Raw genomic sequence first — 5,729 nt, 5'->3', positions numbered from 1 at the left:
CTATATTTAACAAAAATAAATATATGATAAAAAAAGACGACATTATTATATCGTGTTGAAAAATTGATTTCAGATTCGTCAAACAATACGTTGTTAAAATGAAGGCTGCAAGGAGTCACAGGACACCCTGTATATATATCGACGAGTTGGCAATAAATATTTCTTAAAGATACTATTAGAAGGAGAAACGCTCTCTAATTGATATATTATTGAGGATCTCTTAAATCTTTGTCCTTTCGAAGGCTAAGTAAGCCTGATGTTTTCAACCGTCCGTGAGTGAGCTTCGGGCTTGAAAAAGACGCGAAGGGAGGGAGGGCAGTAGGGTTAGAGAGGGATGGACTTCACCACCGGTCTGACTCTCTAATTATATGGTACATCGTGTACCAACCGAACGAGGTCGGAAGGTCACGGTTGCGAGAGGCACAAAACACGCCATCGAGGTGTATCGTAAGAAAAATTCAGCCACATCAAGAGACAATGAAATATTTACGCGGCCAATAATAATTATTCTCTCGCTGTCGAGCAGCTCTCCCTCTCTTTTTTTTTTTTTTTTTGGATATATTCAGGCCAGTTATTAGTTTATTACAAACAGATTTTTTTTATTTCCTACATGCAATAAAGTATGTGCAACAACGAATAATTATAATTGCAAAATAAGTTGCAAATTTAGCTTGGATGTGCGCTCAGAAAGATCATAGTAATTTAGTAAATAGTTTTTAACTTGCACGAACAAATAACAATTTTAAATGTAATTTAATACCCATTAGAAGAATTAATTGTTAATGTAAATAAATAAATAAATCAGTGTTTCATTATCTTTTGTTAAAATAAATTTGCAGGAACAATATCTCACAATATCAGAGAGGAATCTTAATGATATTCCTTTCTCTCTCTCTCTCTCTATTTTCTTCTCTCAAGACCGAGTAAAAAAGAGAAGAAAAAAATGCTTAAAATAGATAAGGAAATAAATAAGGGTTAAAATTCGTAGTTTGTGATATCTTTGATGATTCTCCCCCTTGGCCTTTATCGGGCCCAGAAGAGCCGACGAAACGATGCTCGCCGAAGCAGGCTTTAAGCGACGACGCGGCACGATAACGATACGTATAGTTTAACGCATGCAATGGGTACCGACTCGAGAGGTTCATATATGCGGATCCTGGTACAAGGATAGCCGGCCCCGAAGAGAGAAAGAGACTCGGTGCCTATTTACCAGCTCCATATTTACATGCGTGCGAGCTCAGCGCGTACATCTCTTGGGTTTTCTTTACCAGCTAATCTACCATCTTAGATCGCATTCCTCCCGCATACGAACCTAGCCAGATCCGCAATTATAGACGAAGTTTCGTTTGAACTTCCATCGACTGCACTCCACTATACATGTTCCAGTATTTTTTTTTTTTTTTCGTTTTTGAGCTACTAATTAACGATGTATTACGTATTACAATCTACAATTATAATATAATGCAATGTAATAATTGTCTTGTAATTTTTCTACAAAAAGGGTTAAAAGAATTGTAAGCAACAATACTTTGCGACAGCTTTCGCGAAGAAATTACGTACGTATCTGCGTGCGGCGTGTACGCGCAGTTTTTACCGGCTAATCTCTCATCTAAGATTCTTAACAACATTTGCATTTACGACACCGGTAATGTAATGCCGGCGATTACACGACGCTCCATGCAATTGTAGTAATTATCGCTACACTCTTCGCGAGGCCGAAGGGGGTGAATCGTTCGTTGATTTGTCCGTTTTCGGCAGCCTGGCATTTGCATCCCGATTGCTATTCTTATCGGTCGCGGTAATCACGCTAGACGATTCGCGATCGCTACTTGTTCAAATTGTGGATATCATGAATCTTGCCGCAGTGCGGTATATCAGAAATATTGTATATCGAATGATAAAGCGTTTAAAAAATTTGGTAGCTAAGTGTGTCAGAGGAAAATTTTAGGATAATTAATTTTAATGATATATATTTGTTAACATATTGATATATTGTAACAACAGCTCGCGATTAAAAAAATATAAAGACATATATATATTTTTTTCGTAGAACCATAATTAATATCGTTTAAACGTTTTTCTTAATCAAAGCTCTATCAAATATATTTCAAAATATTATTTACGATAACACGAGAATGATTTTTTCTGCAGCCTAACAATCATATGTATAGATATTCAGTGAAGGCGACCTCAATTTTACAAAATGTGTATATGATATGTATCGTAGGTAATGAACAACAAATATGGCGACTGAACGAATAAAGTGTAGACACGCTTTCAGAGCATTTTCGCCTTCTAAAGCTAAAGCTTTAAAGTGAAATTATGAAGATAATCTCGGGATTCATTATAAATTCCAGCGACGAAGCCCTCCACTCTTCCGTCGCGTGATTACTTCGGTCTGGCCATTTTTTTCCTGGTCGTTTCAATGGAAGGACAGCGGGAAAAAGTTGGCGCGCATATACAATAGCGTCTTACCATCCTGACGGTAATAAAGGAGTCGCGTATACAAGATATATATTTTCCGTAGCTAGCCTCCGCAAAAAGCCATTAACGCTTGTAAAAAGTTCAAACACGTTCTATTGTTAATTTTTTAACATCGTCGTCATTATTCAAAATTTCATTACGTTGCTCGAGTAACCGCGCGATACGATGAATACATTACAGGCATTATATAAGATAGTTGAATGTTACATCGGTCGAACGCACGATTTTCGAACAGTGTTTTTAATTTTTTATAAAGACGCTAATACACATAATTTTCAAAATATATAACATCTCTAAGTTTTTTTTTTTTTATGATAACAAATCGTGAAAACATTAAAAACTGAAGGCAATCTCTAGTCGCATCAATTTACAATTTTTTTTTTTTTTTTTTTTCATGTCTTATACAGGATATAACGTAATGGGATTTCGTGAGAATCGGATTTGATGAAACTCAAGATATTTCGTAGAAATGGCGTTTCGCGATTCAAAAATATATTCTGGATTGGAAACCGTCCGATCTATTAAACTCTAAGAGAGAAGAATACTCGTGTGTAATATTTTTATGTGTCATTTTTTTCAAAAGTTAATTCTTTTATATTGTTCCTTCTTTTAACTTATCGCGCAGAACAGCAATTGGTTCTTCTAAATGCAAAAACGCGTTTCCAACATTCAAACGCGTTTATCCCTTCTATGACCTGTTACATGAAATAGCATGAATTTGCAGAATTTCAACACTTCTTACTCCCATTATAACAGCAGTTGAGAGTACTGAATGGTGTTTTATCTTAACGTGTATGCGTGCGTCATTTTGCAACGTGTTCCAGCATAACTAACCCTTTTATTCAGGATCAATATTTTTGATCTATTTTTCACTCCTATTATTATTCATTATTTTATAATAATTTTAGTAATAATAACGCAGAAATCAATAAATTACGCAATTTTAGCAAAATGAGAATACGATGTAATGTCTCGTTTCTCTCGCGGCTATTTCAAGTCCTTATCTCCTTTATAAAGTCTTGATGCTTTGCTTGTCCTGCGGGTATTTAATACCCGCAGGTATTTGAATTTCGTATTCGCACTTCGAAGTGCAAACATTGAACTCCGCTCATTACGCGTCAGAGTCATATAATAGTGGAAAAATGATACGTAAAATTTATATCTATCTCTCATAAATTTAATTCCCGCATAAATATATTTTTCACATAAATTTGTCATAATTGTAAATTTATTTCGGAATATCCGCGGCCGATTTATATATCCAAATTAATGTATCCAAAGTAAAAATTTTACACAGTTAAAATTTTAAGTTTATGCGTTTAGCGGAAGAGCGAGCAAAGAATCGAGCAGCGTGTACAGTTGAACATGAAAACTGATTGGTGCGCAATGATACGATTCTGGAATGACACACGGCGTTTGCAGATGAGCGCAATCTCGGGGCTCAAAGTCAACAATGATATGAGGTTGATTGTGATATGCAAATGAAAGATCAGTGGAAAGGCAGAAGGAGGGGGCGCGTGGAGGGCACCCCCTAATGAATATTTATCCGTCCCGCTCGGCGACGGAGTAAAGTATATAGCTATATATTGATACTCTCGGCCGGACGTCGATTAAACGTATAATTTTCGAATTAAAGCCTCGATCGTATCGTTAAACAGTTGCCTCTCGTGTAAATACTAGACAACGCGTAAACGTTTCCTCTCACCCTATTTACCGCGTTTTTTTTTCTCTCATCGCGGTTTAGTCCCGGTTCAAATATCGTTCTAAATATATAAGAGAGGAAATACTTTGTGTTCCCCAAAAAAGTAGAATCTATGATCGAGCATATTCATTATCGAGATTTTTTTTTTTAATTTGTAAATATAATGTTTATTATATTTCGATAAATTTATACAAAAATAATTATTATAGATTATTATAGATAATTTTAGATTTGAAGATCTTTTAGAAAATTTTAAATTTGAGAATATGTGCGAGATCTAGAAACTCTACAATCGATATAACTCTCGAATAAAAATAGTCTAATAATCTCTAGTCTTCTAAATAATAAAACAAAATTTTTATATAAAAATGGTTTAGTGTAATTTAATGTTACCTTTACTTATATTTTTGTCATCAGTGAAAAATTATTCTTAGAAATTTCTTAACACTGCGATTACAGTTTCTTGCTTCCTTGGAGATATGGAGAGAAAGGAGAGTCTTAATTTATCAGCAAGGATTTATCAACGATACAAATAATCCCTTCGGGCGGAAATCAATCACTCACAAAATGTTCATCAGTCACTTGACTTTGTGACATTGTCAGTTCCTTTCCTAAAAACCAGAAACGTTTCTTCCAGGGTATAGACTTCTTCATCGCGAAGTAACCGTGTTTTCCTCGCGTAGAATACAACTCTTGACTCTGCTCCTTTGGGAAGGAGGTTCACTTGGGGGGCTTCCTGCAGAATCGATTATCGCGGACGTGTTCGCCAACTGTCAGAAGATTTTTTCGTCCCTGATTTGCCAGCCGTTAATCCATCACGCTTCGTGCGAAGCGGCGCGAAGAAAACCGCGCGTGGCGAATCGAAGATGGCGCGTTGCCTCAAAGAACACGCATTAATTCAACGCCAAAGATCATACGTTGACAAATGCGCGCCAGCTAAATGGAAGAAAAACAGAGCGCATCTTATATACCGCACGCGCGCATTCGGTTGTAAGTTTGTAGACAAATTTATAGAGAGTGTAATAAAATTTAATATTCGATATAATGTTCCGTAGTCATTTTTTTATATAAATATTTTTAGAGATATTGTTCCTTTATGTTAAAAAAAGCAACCCTTGTTGTTGTTTTATATATCATTGTAAAGATAATTTTATTTGTCTGTCCGATCGTTTATTTATTTAATTTTTTTATTAAGTGGCTTTTGAAGACAACCATAAAGTGCAAGTATTTGAAATATTGTATTAGGAATAGATTATGACGTTAATTATAAAAAAGAATTATAAGATAATAAAAGAAAACAATTTATTTTTATCGATTAGATGAAACTAAGAGAAGCATTTTATGCGAAGATTCTCGCTTATAAACTATTTATATAATTAAATATTTTCTAATAAATATTATATTAATAATGTTTCTGAAGTATCTATCAAACTCAATCTTTGCAAAGAATTTTACGAAGATATTAAAACTGATGTAGAGACGCGATCGATTAAGAATATCTTAGGTTTTTAAATAATTTAATAATTTAAAGTAAGAATGTTTA

The sequence above is a fragment of the Polyergus mexicanus genome, unplaced genomic scaffold (genome assembly GCF_030449975.1).
Source record: "Polyergus mexicanus isolate NDT 795.1 unplaced genomic scaffold, iyPolMexi1.0 SCAF_3, whole genome shotgun sequence".
In the NCBI taxonomy this organism is placed as follows: domain Eukaryota; kingdom Metazoa; phylum Arthropoda; class Insecta; order Hymenoptera; family Formicidae; genus Polyergus; species Polyergus mexicanus.
The sequence above is the reverse complement of the archived record's forward strand: the minus strand, read 5'-3'. Positions refer to the sequence as shown.